At 48.0% G+C, this 15000-nt stretch overlaps 1 protein-coding gene across 3 annotated transcripts in view; it reads right to left on the bottom strand.

Annotated features, from left to right (window-relative positions):
- Nucleotides 1-15000, bottom strand: part of LOC126578833 (putative uncharacterized protein DDB_G0291608) — a 140337-nt gene that overhangs the window by 30647 nt on the left and 94690 nt on the right. Inside the window, exon 1 of one of the 3 annotated variants that reach the window (XM_050241772.1) lies at nt 3516-3595. The exons of the other annotated variants lie outside the window; for them this stretch is intronic. The gene's annotated coding sequence lies outside the window, so the exon portion shown is untranslated. Of the gene's footprint in view, nt 1-3515; nt 3596-15000 lie in introns of those variants that run through there. 3 annotated transcript variants of the gene reach the window in all.

Here is a 15000-nt window from a genome sequence, read left to right as displayed (position 1 = left end):
CAAGCCAGCCAGCACATTAATATGAATGTTAATAATCCCGATATAGCTGTACGAAAACGGAAGGTAACGAAGAAAACAACCATCCACTCACCATCATCACCTCCTCTCCACCTTCGCTCCTTTCCTCCACTCCCTGTTCGGCAGAGAAGTTATAAGAAACCAATAACATTGCAAGACACGAAGGACAAGAAACTGCTGAACAAGGGAAGGGAAAAAAACAGGAGAAACAAGAAACAAAGTTTTCTACTACTTTGCAGTAACTTTGCTTCCCAACTTTATTGCTTTGGCTCATCGCACACAGCCGCACAAACACATGCAGAGTGTGAATCCCCCTCGAAGACAGCCCCTCTGTTTGATAGAAGAGAAAAATAGAAGAAAAAAGGGGGAAGCGAATCGAAAAACGGGCGAGAAAATATATTTGAAATAACTATAATAACGTATAGTGTAGTACGTTATTCGTGGCTTGTGGTTTAGGCCGACGTCGAATGGAGATACCGGAAGGCACGTGAGGATAGGCAACATACACACCACACACATAGAGACAGTTCTGTACGGTATTGTGGGTGCGCAACGTTTCGTAAGCCCTCGGCGTCATGTCAACAACCTCCGCCGGCGCTCTCTTCTTATTTACCAGCGCTCGGCTCAAGAATTGACATTATACCCTCCTCGCTGGGGTTCGTTACCCGCGTTGGTGTTCTATATCGCGTCAATTTTTCATCGTGAATTTTCCATGAATGTTGCAACACAACATTATGTGTTTACATAGTTTGTTTTTTTTTCTTCTTCCTCTTCATTTGCTCTTACACTGTTCTTAAATTATGAAAGAAGGCAAACTCTCGAGAAAACTCTTCACAGCAGGCGGGGAACAGGAGCCAAGGAGCGGAACGAATGACAAAACAGAAGCGATCGAACCTCCACAAATGACGCGCTGCAAAGCATTTTGTTGTTTGAGTATAATTTGTTTCAACCAACAACAATGCTAAGCCCCCGGACCACTCCTCCTCGTATCTACAATTGGATAATAAGTTGTACAAATTTAGCTTTGGACCGCGCAACCACCTGATCCCCTGAGCATGGTGTAATGGTTGCGTTGCCGCTGCTGGTAGCAGCATTTTATTGATTTGTTCTTGAAATAATGGCCTGAAGTGTGTGCTTGGTCGAAGAGGAGACGGACAGAGAAAGAGAGAAGGGCGGTGGTAAACGAAACATAAACCTCCCAGATAAGAACGTCACATTAGCCGGATCGATTACGTGCGTCCACCAACCAATGTCCATCACACAGCCCGAGCCGTTGTGACATTCGTTGCTGGCTTCGCGTTAATCAGCATTTGGTGGTGGAGGCAATCTTATCGACGAATGAATGAAGTCGCCAGCACCAACCACCATTCACCCATCTTGAAAGGAGGATTATATACTTTTTTCCTGCGAGCGGCGGAAACAGAAGAGAACGCACATAAAATAAGGAATTTTCCAATAAAACAAAGCAAAAAAAAAACAAAAGGAGTAAAAGATGAAGAGTAGAGCCCTTGGAGAGGATTAACGATCCTCGATCCCTTTGGCAACCACACAGAGGGCGGTGTGTAATGGCGGAATCGATCCCGTAACCAAGCAACCAGCGATGGCAGTGCTGGTGATGATGGTGGCAGCCATTGCTTCGTCAAAGAGTGGTTAATTGAGTTTGCGATTAATCAATATTGGCTTATTGGCCCCACCACCGGGCAGGCCACGGGGGGTTTTGCGATATTTACCATACGAGTGAAGTCCATCACCGTGGCGAAGCAGTTGACCGTCCGTTGATGGTGGTGATGGTGATGGTGGTTCCAGTTGCTAAATATTGGACTACCGTCCAGGCCCATTCCAAGGGGATGGGTTCGTTGGTTGGCAAACGGTTGGTGGTCTCGTCGTCGTCCGTGACCGATGGACTGCAGAACTTCACTTCCTCTGTTTCACATACACAAACAATCCTATAATCTAGTGTTGTCTTTCTAATCTTGCAGTTCCGGTGGTTCTAGCATCGGATAGAGCCTTTCATTCAGATCGATCGCAGCATAAAGTCTTGCGAGCATACAATCTGCAAGATGCACTCCACCACACAACAGCTCTCTCTTGCTTGCTTGCTTGTTTGTTCTGCTGCGGTCACTACGAAATCTATGTGTGTTTGCAGAGGAACCGCCGCGTGGGTTTCACTGAAATCGATTTCGATTTAATTCAATTAAACAATCGCACAATCATTGCACAATGGGCTCCAGAGAGAGCGGGAGAGCGACCGGGGGCCCGGTAAATCGGACACACACAGCACACAAGCACAGGCAATAAACGTTGGTAATTAATTCAGCAAACCAAATTGGCCACCAAAACGGTGCGAGCCTTTTGCAGCAGCACTGGGGAGCTCGTTTGGATGTTTCGTCGCTAGGATTTATCATAATTTCATCACATTCATATGCGGCACCACATCAAAAACGTGGCTCATCTCGCGTCATCTCGCGACACTCTGGATCTCCACAGACACGACCTCCGCACACACCCGCGCACACGCTGGATCAATTATGGAAAACATAAATTGGTGAAAACGCAACGCAACGAGTGCGCACACCTTTTGTGTAACTCCTGGTGGTGGTGATAAGGGGCGATGACACTCGGGCGCGCACACACAATATACATTTCAATAATATGCAGCATAATCTAGAGAGCTGCAAAAGTGGCACACTGCGCGCAATCACAATCTGCCTTTGCATAACCGAAAAAGGCCCTCCCCGTTGCTCCTCTTGAACTGTGACTAATTTTCCTCATTTTCATTCATAAAAGAAAAAGAAAACTGGGCCACCACCGACCGCCCCCCGGTGAGTAATGGTTTGAAACCGCGATAAACGCGACGACAATCATCAACAGACGCGGTCACAGAGAGAGAAAGAGAGGGAGAGAGCGCGCTTGTGATGTCCGTTAGCAGCAAGGACTCGAGAGGGAGGAGGAGGGGAAATCGTAGAAGATAAACAAAGCGCACAATTCCCGGCGGGAGCAAAGGGGCCACCAAGAAGGTGTTAAAGAAGGAGGCGCGTGCGAGTGTGGCCACACGCCAGCCACACCGCGCACCACGTGGTGGAAAACTCGAGCACGAATCACGTGGAGGAATTTTCCCACAAAAGAGCCCTCTTTTCCGTTCCCGCCAGAGCAACATACAGAGACAGCTGCGCCACGATGTCTATGCTTGCTACCCGGTCGGTCGGTCGGTCGGTCGGTCGGTCGGTCGGTCGGTCGGTCGGCCGTCTGTCAGAACGGAACAGTAAGTAGGCTGCGGTTGCGAGAATGAATCAACGGACGCACCGAAACCAGCCGACGGTTGCTAGAGCGAGCGAGAGAGGGCATAAGACGCGGCGCGGTCAAACAACAATCACAACACCAGCAGCAGCAGCAGCAGCAGCAACAGCGCATTAATCACACCCTGCCGGGGGGAGGGGGGGAGAGGAGGGTGTTCTCTCTCACCACACCCACCACCAGCACCACACACTCTCACTCACTTGTCGGTGCGGCACCGGAAGGTAACGAGGGGCAACGAGTGGCACGCGCGTTCGCGCTCGACACACGACGCGGCAACCGCGGTACGACGACGACAACAGTATCAGCTGCGAGTGGATTGTGGACTGCCCGGGCGGTGAATCGCATGATCCTGCCAGACGCCACCTTCGGGGGAGACCCACGCACACACAGAGAGGCAATCGTGCCGTCGCCGACTACCTGCTGCTGCTGCTGCTGCTGCTGGTGCTGGGTTCACACGTGCTTCGCGACGGGGCGCCACCACCCCCTGATGATAACGGAGGGAAGGACGAGAAGGGTGAGAAGGTGTTCAAAACAACACCGAAAACAACCTCATCGCAGCAGCCCAACGGAGAATCGAGTAGCCTTTGAGTAGCCGCCGGTCGACCGAAGGTGTGAGAGAGCGGTGCGCTCTCACTCTTTTCTTTCTCTCTGGAGAGAGCGAGAGAGAGAGAGAAAGAGAGAGAGTGCGAAGGATCGCCGAGGTGCAACATGTTTGCCGAAGCCGCGCGCAGTAGGCGGCAAGCGAGCGAGCCAGCGAGCCCCGAACGATAGCCGAGTGAACGCATGCGGAACCATGGCGGCAGCACGCTCTCTGGGGCGCCTCGCATCCGCACCGCGATGCACCACCGGTCGCGGTCGACGAACGCGGTCGGCTTCGCATTGTTGTGTTGTGCTAGGTACCGGTTCCCATACCGCCCCGGGGGGTGGAGGAGACGCAGTGTCTAGGTCAGCGAGTGCAAGGCCTGCTCTCACTCTGTTTAACATATTTCTGTTGTAAACGATCATGTTTTACATGCACTTTTGCACACACACATTCGCACGCTGGTGCACACGTGGTTTCCAACGCAACCACCACCTCTCGCGGAATGGCCAACTTTGCGCGGCAAAAATACTTGCTCTTTGCTAGGTCGCCATCGAATGCCGGCGGTGGTTCTTAGGCTGGCCTCCATTTTAATAACAACTTAACAAAACGATACGCGCATTGTTGCGCAATAATTGAAGCATAATTTGCATAAACAAAACAACGGCGGCGCATGCCGATTGGTCGAGAGGGAAAGGAATTAAGGGGAAGCGAGGAGGAGTACGATGAGATAGATAAGAGGGGAGAAAGATAAAAATTAAACAACACAATTGCCATAAATTTGTTCTCTGCCTCTCACTCCGGCCCCGGTTTCCTGGTCGTTCGCTTTCAACGATTAACCAACCAGCGGCGGCGGCGGCCGTGGTGGTGGTAATGGCGATCCAATTTTGGACCATTTATCCATTAAAGTAGCTCCGGTGATCGTCATTGGCTAAAGTAAAAAATGGCACAAAATGGCACAAATAAAATGGCAAAAGTACCGGCGACCACGCGCGAGCCAGTGTTATGCAATATCGCGCGTAATCAGCGCGAAAGATATTCACCGATAACAACGGCATAATGAAATTGTACTATCGCGGATACACATAAACGTGTGCCTTTTTGGAGATGTGACACTGGAAACAACGGGGAATGTGGAATGATAAAAAAAAACTGGCCAATGTATGCCCAATAATATACACGAGCAAATAAACGGTTTTATGGCACTGGATGCAGTTACACAGTTGCTGGATGGTGTCGTGTGTTGCAGGAGGAGAAGATAGATTCTGGTAGAAGGGAGACGAAATGGGCACAAACAATAGTATCAAAAAATCAATAATACCAGTGGAGCGGCTCTGAGGCACGGAATGCGAGTCCCCGCACTGCGTCGTTCCCATAAAGTCGAAGTTAATGGTCCCTGGTACTCTGGGGTCAACGCTTAGGACAAATAGCAAATCTCACTCCGTGTATGTATGTTATCTCTATTTATCACACAGAGAGCGTGAGGGAGAGAGAGAGAGAGAGAGAGAGAGAGAGAGAGAGAGAGAGTCATATATGCGATAGGTATGGCCGATAGTGCATAGGATGTTAGATGGGAACCCGCCTCAGCTATGCAAACAGGGGATTGGCGTTGGAAATGAATTCTGTGGTCGGAATTAGTTTTGGAACAATTCAAATAATTGCTCACTGCACAGCCTCTCAACGCGCGCTGGTGCTCCATTATTGATTCAGAGATGCTCCGAACACACTTGCCAACAGTTGAGAAAAAGTTACGAAAGCTGAGGTTGCTGAGAATGTTCTATTCTTAACTCGAACACACTGCCAACACAATTCATGATGCCTATCATCACCTTCCGTTCGATCTGTTTCCTTCTTAATTGTGCAAGGAAACGAAGGGAAATCGATCGACGAGTTTAACGACGAATCGATATACAACATTCCCCCCAAACACGACGTCAGAGATCCGTCAGGACGGCCAAGTCGATACACAGCAAATGGAAATGGAATCCGTGTCGTGTGAATGTGCTGCAAACACAAGTCAACCACGTTCCTCCTCCTCCTCCTGTGCTCGTGCTCAATTCATTGTGCCACGATGATACGTCTTCTTTATCGCTTGCCAGCTATCTCTCGGACGTGCGGCGGCGGGCGTATTGAGGAAAGATCATCACCTCGACAAAAGGCAAATCGTCGGCGTCAACGACAACGACGACGATGATTCCTTCTCCCGGTTCTACCTTCTCCCGTCTGACTCGTCCTCGCTCACTTCGTGCTTTTATGCCCAACAAATCCATTCAGCAGTCCCTTTGATTTGCAACATTGCCAGGACCCTCTACATAAGAGAGCGAGCACACCAATCGCCTCTCGGGGTTTGTGGCGGGTGTCATTGGTGATGGCGATGTCTGCTCTTCCTTTACTTCTTCACACCAGTCCCTTTGTCCCGCTCACCGGCCCCCCTTAAGTGGTTCATAAATGGGCATGAAAGCAATTTTACTGCTCGCGTTCTAAATTGTGTGCCATAACTATATTGCTGGACTACACCACTTTGTAAGGGAATGAGGAGCCAATGCAATGTGGCCACCTCGCCGCCCTCGGTCCTATTTCCCGCTCGTATAGGGCACTATCACCCTTTCGACTGTAAGCCTTTCACTTACCGCTCGCTTACCGCGCGTTAGTCAGCAGTATTGTGCAGCGCAGCGCCAAAAGGGACACAATGTGTCTTCGCTCAGTCGATCGTAAAAGAAGAAATATACATTTATCTGAAGAAAAGATACATTTAAAGCATTCGATCGGTTGTTCGGGGCCGTTCTATAAATACAAGTCGTGGAAAGCAATTCACCCAGAAGACAAAGATATTCGAACCAGCAACGGTCGGATCACAGCCCATTGTAATGTTGCAGCGCACGCACGGAAAGTGCACCCGGTGGTGTGCGTGAGAAATTCGAATAACCGCGCGTTCGCAGCAGTGTAGCAGCAAAAGGATTGCATCAACCAATAAACCAAGACTCAATATATAGCTATGGCCTTTGAAGCGCGCCGTAATGATGCCTAACGATCGCTATCTAATAAGCAGCTGCCGCAGCGGCAGCAGCAGCAGCATCGTTTGCCACGGAAATGTTAACTGCAAAAGCTTATAACAAACGGCCATTGTTGTCTGGCTGTTGTATGCGCAAATACTTATAGCGCGCAAATTACGATCAATATTTGTTTTTAGTCTGCTCGTTTTCACTCAGCTACATTGCTACTAACGAGAGAACCGTTTGTTTGTGTGCTTGTCAACTATTTTTGGTCCGTTGAGGAGTGGAGTGGAATTGTTTCATTTCCGCTACGTCACGCGGCAACCACCACGTGATTGGAAATAAATGACGCTAGAAACGTCAAACGGTACTGCTACTGCTGTTGCTGCGACGACGACGGCGGTGATGACTAGATGTGCGGGATAACAAAAGGCACACATAACTTAACACAACAAAGGGAGCTCGGTGCGCGTACATTACCGTACAGTTGTTACTACAAATGGAATGGAAATGGGGCCCCCAATAGAAAACAGTATGAACCTAACTTAATAATATGCCAGTGCCATTAGAGGACTGGCAAATAACGCAAGTCACTCGGGCCCAAGGAGAAGTCTATCCTTTTACAACCGTAAGTGCAGCGGTGCTCTATTTGTAAAGAATAGTGACGCCAGCCCAGCGGGTTGTAAGGCGCGAAACAACACACAACACTTTGAAATTGAGGCCACCAAATACCAAACAACAGGCCTGTATAAGGTGTATGTGCACATTCTTACACACCTTCACCAATCCAATCGATCGACCGTTAGTATGCAGCTAAGAAAACAACAAACAAAATACAGAACCTAACAAACAAGTGAACGAGAACAAGCGACGCTTGCACAACGGCACGGCCGGGGAGGTGGTTGGTATTTGGGAGTTGATGTTACTTAACGGCACCTCGAAGGGACGGAAGGAATGCTGCTGGTGCTGGTGCGCAAGGGACAGGGACACTTAGGCAACATGACGAAGGTAAAGTTAAATGACTTTCCGTTTTCGCCGCATTTCGAAGAGCTTATCTATGTTTGACGTTGAAAATGCTATTCACACATACCAACCAACACACGTACAACGTCACCGGTTCTCCTTGTTCCTTGTGTGCTCTACTAAAAAAGGTGTGGATACTACTACTGAGTTCTCTCGTTCTCTGTCTCTCTCTCTCTCTTTGAGTTGGAAGTCAAAGTGACGCCCGCTTTCAACATTCACACAAAAGGCAAATCCTGAAACAGGCACACATACACACATCTACCACCGTCCCTAATCTCCCATACTGTACGACCACCCTCCCTCCCGCCACCATTATGCTTCCCCTTGGGTTCATCTAATAATATGGAAAACAGTGCCCTTTCTAACGAATATAAATACATGCTGTATAAGCTTCGCTCGTTTACTTATGAGTTTTTTTATCTTTCTCGCTTGCTTGCTTGCTTGCTTGCTTGGTTGGTTGCTTGGATGATGGCGTTGTTGTATTCAGCTTTTTCAGTATTCAGGTCCCTGGGTCCACACGGTGCGGTCGCACACACCGATGGCCCCCGTCCCGTCCCTCCAGCAGCGCTAGCTCGTCATTCGTTTGCTGTAGCGTTTTGGCCTTATTTATTACGTCCATATATAAGAAATTTAAATTGCTATAATAAAACCGAATGGAACAGACAATTTTAAGCATGGCGACCTCCTTGCGCCTTCCTCGAACAGCACACAGCTCTCCCTCTCTCTCTTTTTCTATCTCTCACTCTCTCTCTCTCTCTCTCTCTCTCTCTCTTTGCGCTTGCTTCAATGTGACGCGAAGCGATCTGCCTCCACTAACTAACTGTGATCATCATAATCGTCTTGAACATCGGCATTGGCATCGTCATCATCATCATCATCGCCATCATCATTACGATCGATCGCATTTCAAGACTTTAGCCTTCGTCGTCGTCGGCCATCCCATCCCATCTCGTCCTCGTCCTCGGTCCTCGGTCGGTTTTGGCCAGCGTTCGGTGAGGTCACGCGGCTTTTAGTAGCGCTGTTTGGAGGAGAATTGTTGGAGGACGCGTATTTTGTTTCGTTCTTCTGTTTGTTTATTTGTTTGTTTGCGGAATGGTGATGGCCCAAGATGATGATGGTCCACGTCCAAGAAGGCTGAGAAGGCAACATCTACTCTTCTGCTGCTGATCGTTCGTTCGTTCGATCCTCGTCTGCAGCGTGTGAACCGAGAAGGCCACACTTTTTCATCGACGACCACGAAGTCATAACTTGGGAAACATAAATTTAACTAGAAAACATACAACAACCATCTCCAATGCGCCTTAATGGTCGGAGAGGAGACGGCTACGTTGTCTTTTTGGGCTGGCTGGCTGGCCCCTGCTGCTGACGTGCCTGGTTGTTGTTGTTGTTGGGTGTGTTTTGTTACTTTTGAGCCATAAACTGTTGCCAACATTCGTGCACTTCTCGGTGGTTCTTCGGTGTCCTCTGTGTGCCTGGGAGTGTGACCAAAGGCGAAGGAGGAATGTAAATTTCCTGTGCCTTTGCCATGTGTCAATTATGAAAAAAATGAAGACCCATGATTCCATGTTGTTGCTGTCAAGCGATGATGACCCAATCGCTGGACGGAGGAAATCCTTCCCGTCGAAGGAACACAAAAAAAGTTGATTAAAATGAATCAATCGCTTTTGCTGGTTGCGGTTATTGATTTCAGCAGACCTCTTGTAACATTCTCAAGTGAAGGCTCCATGCTGTTGATGTGCTGCTTCCTCTACTCTCTTAAAAAGCACCCAAGAGAAGGAGAGCAAGATTGTTATTTATGTATTGTATTTAGTTTCATTGCGTTGCTGCATGCTAGAGCTGGCGGTCACTGGAAGGACAAACAAATAATCGTGCCCGCAATCGTATAAGCAAGCAACCAAGCAAGCAGAGAAGAGATAACGGTTAGTAATGGTTGGATGGTATCCTCGCCTCCAGCCCCGTCGTTGTGGTGTTGTTGTGTCCACTTGAGACGCCCACAAATCCCCCCACCCCCCCTTCCCAATGAAAGCCACTTTCGCACGATTGTTGAGTGCCGTGATTTCAATAAGCGTCGATCATTGTTAGGTCGAATGTTGAAGTGATATAGTGGAGGAGAAGTCGAGAATATAGAGACACCCCGAGTGAGGGGTGCTTGCTGCTGCTGCTGCTTCAAATTACTCTGCTGGCCAAGCGCTGGCGTTAAGCTTGGGCACGAGAATTAATAGTTAATGCTGCAAAGCCATAAACACGTCGCTTTTCTACATAACTAATGCCTCTCCGTAGACCGTTGCGTTGTGCGTTTTGCTAGCTAGCTAGCAGGAGGCTTAAAGGAAATAGAGTATAAACCTTATATCTTTAGAAATAACGAACATAAACCCCACATATCCTCCTCCCGTAATCGTAAAATGCTTCACAAAATGGCTTTAGCAAAACTTTAGCAGCAGCAGCAGCAGCACAAGCGCATGCTGGCGTATGCTATGTGTGCTGCGATTGTGATCTCCATCCATATATTGCGCCACAACAGCACACAGTTCAATATTCTATCCTTGTTTCATGGGTTTTATCAGTAAAATAAAATAAAGATTGAGCGCGTGATAGCACAACAACCCTCCCCCCCCCCGTCCGCATAACGGTTCACTTTAGTGCTGCCTACCATAGCGAGACCCTCCTCCTTGCAGGCCATTTGCAGGGAGACAATTCAAGATGCGTTATCTTTTTGATTACTTTTGTACGCTTCATTTCATATTTTTCTGATGGCGCGTGAGGTGTTCTGTGTGGTGTGGCGTGGCGTGGCATAGTGTTTTCCCATTTTCCTTTACCGTTTCTCCTCGCATCGTGTTCTGGTCGTTTGATTGAAGTTGTTCTTTGTTGGATATTTCGTTATTATTACGGTTGGATTGGCCTGACTGCCCATAAATTAAACTTGTCACACGTGCAGACTCTAGAGGACTAGAGGACAACTCCGACGAACTAATCACACCCGGAATGCTCGATTTGTATCGGTGGGCCTCTCCTCCTGCGGCACCGGTGGTAATTGCTTGGAACTTTTCATATAAAGCGCTCGCTGGTTGGTTTGCAGTAAAAGCGACATTCGAAAGCCAGTCGGCACTATATTCAGTCGCGATGTCACTTGAGTGACTTTATTGAGTCACGTTCAGTACCTTTTCAGAAACTACTCTTTTTTCCGTTACTGAAACAGTCCGGGGACGCGACTTGTAATCTTGACAAATCGCACCCATATTGGAATGCCATTGTGTACCCGGCGCTGCTGCTGCTGCTGGTTGCGTGTGCTACAACATCGCGCAATGCATTGTCTGGTGGTTCCACAAATGTATTTACTTGTTCGCATTGCTTGAATAATAAAAAAAAACCGAGCCAAGGGAATAGAAAAATAGTGAATCACGCTATAATCGTGGTGCCGTTTCCCCTCGGACCACGCGCAAACACTATATTATTATTTTCCGTTTCATGTTATACAATTGTATGCTGTGTGGTTGGAAGAACGAACGAATGGGGCACGTTGCTTCGTTGGCTGGGCCTTTTGCGGCCAGTAATGTGATTAAGTATGTAGGATGTACCCAAAACGGGGCCAGGGGAACAGGAAACGATATTACGTATTGTTTAGTAAACGAGCTGCGCTGCCATTACACGACTTGGTATTCAAATGCAGTCCCCGCCGATTCGAGTACAAGCACCATTGTCTCTGTATGTGTGCGTTTGATCAGTTCTATCAGATTATATCGATCACACAACAAATCACCCGGCTCCCTCCTGTGGCTATATAACGTGTTTTCGCGCACGTTATACAGCGAATAGTGAGTGATTCGGATATTGAGCGATCCAAAGCGTGTATAGTGTACCAGTGTGACAGCAACCGGACGGACAAAAGGACGCCCGCAGAAGTGTATGCGCATCTTCTGCATTGCCGCGGAATGGCAGTGGTGGTGGTGGTGCCATCGTCATATCATTCACGCAACGCCACAGTCAAACTGGCATTACCGCACTAATGATGATGATTTATGCATCATGGCATCGGTAACGATGCAATCATTAAGAATTGTATAGACGCTCCACAATATAATACCTTTCATCAGACATGCACGCAGCGGCAAACACACAGGCACACGCAGCAGACACTTAATGGTTTTGCGAGAGATTGTTAAAGGAATGTTAAAGATACTGGGAGCCGGCCGCTATGGCGGTGTTATGGGCGGTGTGAGCAAACATTCCATCCGGGATGACGCGAGCGAGCGTGCTGGCGAGCGCTGGAATGCTGGCAATTGATGTGATTATTGGTACCAGAACGTTATTTCTTAGCGAGAAAGAAGAAGCAACACTTCACTTGCGCCCCCACAATCGATCGATAAATGAAGAGAAGATGCCAAGGTCTGCTGGCTGGCTGGCTGGCCGGCGTGTGGTTAAATGAGCGATTCACGAACAAGAGTTATTCACAATTCACATTCCGATGGTTCCTAGCCAGATGGTTTCGAAGGCCGGCCACGACACGACTAGATATCGTTTGCAAAATACCTCTTTTTTCTTGTTGTTTGAACAGCTGCAACCAATTTGTGTGGTTTTGGGTCAAGTTCTAAGACGTAGCATAAGCAATGGTCTTATGATGCAAAGTGCATCCTGACAGATTCCTCCAGGAGGATCCTGTTCTTTCATTTCACCATCAACAAGATGGCCAACGCCAGGACAACACATCACATGACTAAATCCGAAACTTATGCATCGTTGGTCATAAACAATGGAGCAGCACAATCGATAGAACGATGTGACGGATGTGTGTACACAGTGAGAGAGAGAGAGAGCGTGCTATTTGCTTTTATCCATAGTTCTGTGTTTGATCTACGGCACAAACACAGGAGATTCTGCTGCTACTTCGCACAAACAAATGTGCTGATTTGGCACGTTAGTGGTGACCAAGATTTGGGCAGACACCTCAAGAAGTTTCTCCTCAAGAACGGAGAGCACAGTAGAGTGTTAGAACGCAAACAATGGAGAACGGAGATGAAGAGCTGCACACGGATAGAGCTGGAGCTAGATTGTGTTTCCTTCTAAACGAAAGATTTAAGAAGCCACAAACCACACTTCACACCGAAGAAGCTTTCGGTTGCGGCAAAATACATTACCGGTCGGCCGGGACTGTTCCACAATTGGAGGCCCAGGGGGGCTATACCGAAGGAGATGAAATATTATTTCAAAAATACCAGACTCTGGCTGGCCCCCCGGTCATTGGTGGTTTGTGCAAGCGTAAATATTCGTTTGAAAATAAGAATTTTCATTCCAGAGCGGGCGCAATGATGGTTGCCGGGGTCGCCAAATGAAATTCGAATTCGAACGAGCCGAATTAATGGCCCGGTGGTGAGGGACAGAGAGAGTGAGAGTGGACGTTGAGCCGAGGGCAATCGTTGAAATAATGTTTAATTTTATAAATATCGATTATTGCCAACGGCATTAAAGTAAAATGTTAATACCATCATCATTATCCTCTGCACGAGAACACAATGATGACAACACCACGCGCGCGCGCGCGCGCGCTCTGAAAAGTGCTCAATATTATTACATTGTAAATGGTGGCATCTGCGTGCCACGACGACTGCGTGGCGTACGTGGCCCGCCAGACCAGTGGCCTGTGGCTAAAACGATCACATTCTGCACCATTCAACTCTGTGACTACTATTATCAAGCGAGCACAGGAATGGCGCTCTCTCGGGCGTTGGGCACTAGCGCGCAGGAGATTTTTAAACCATCGTTATTTGCATAATGTCGATTTTATTTCATTATATACCCCGCTCCTCCCCCTGTGCTGTTCTGTGACATAGTGAAAGAAATGCAAAGTAATGTAAGTACTCTGGCAGCGGCACCAATAGTCGTTTCAACTGTTCCCGATTTCTACCATTAAAAGATGAAATGGAAAATTGTGCCCCCGGATGTTCCTTCGGATACTTTCAATTCCCTAGAAATCCACGGCCACGGTTCACTCCGGCACCGTGACACCGATCGGCTTCGGGAATCGGCATTTTCCGAACCGTGGTTTTGATTTAAGGAAAGAGTGGCGCAAGTTCGCGCACTCCAATTCGCGTGAGCGCGCGCCCTGCCGGACTCCAAACAAATGTCAAAGCAAAAGGGAGGCTGGCGTGCAGGGTGATCTCACTCCGTGATGCTGCCCCGTTAAAGGTGCTGCGCGGCTTTTCAGCGTCTCGGTTTCCAGAGCCAACACATGAAACGAGAGTGAACTTTGCAACGCTGGCTCCGACCGACTGACTGACTGGCTGGCTGGCTGGGCGACCGAAGCAAGACGGGGCCTCAGGAAGGGACAGAAGTCTGAAGCCGTCTTGGAGCAGCGCACGACGTTAGGAGGTTCGCCGACCGGAGATGCACGGTCGGATGGAGACAGATAATTTCTTATAATCTGATTAAATAAACATAACGAGAGTACAGTCGACGGCATTCATAATTCATCGGCACGATGCTCGATTCAAACTGGAGCGATAGAGAGAGAGAGAGAGAGAGAGAGAGAGAGAGAGTGAGAGCGCAACCGGCAAGCGCATTAGCTGGCAGATCTGGAGTGATGCGATTGCGATCAAACGGAGATACAGGCCAAGGGGGAACAAGGGGGGTAAGGGGACACACCATCGTGTAATTATGATTGTCGTTGCTGCGCCGAGCGAGCGTCGCGCCTTTCAAGTTGAGTGATGCTGGAATTCCAGAATTGCCAGATGCCAGCACCATATATTCCATAGGAGCTTTAAAACATTTGCGTTCGATTAATATATAAAAAAAACCACAAACATGTACAGAAGAGACACATGTGTGCAGCAGAAGCAGCAAAAAATCTGCACGTTGTGTTAGGAACTAGTAAAAAGAGGTTGCAATAAAATTGCAATTATGGATGAGAAGAAATTCCTATGCTTGATAATAATGATCTTATTTGAATGAATAAAAATGTTATATTACCGAGATTGAATTATAATTTATTTCTTTTCTAACCTTTTCCGACAATATAATTGGGAATGAAGGGTATTATTCCATTTGAAATTGATTAAAAATGTTGCTACCGTCTCCATACAGCATAATAGAAATTTA

Source organism: Anopheles aquasalis, chromosome 3 (genome assembly GCF_943734665.1).
Source record: "Anopheles aquasalis chromosome 3, idAnoAquaMG_Q_19, whole genome shotgun sequence".
Classification (NCBI taxonomy): Eukaryota; Metazoa; Arthropoda; class Insecta; order Diptera; family Culicidae; genus Anopheles; species Anopheles aquasalis.
The sequence above is the reverse complement of the archived record's forward strand: the minus strand, read 5'-3'. Positions and strand labels throughout refer to the sequence as shown.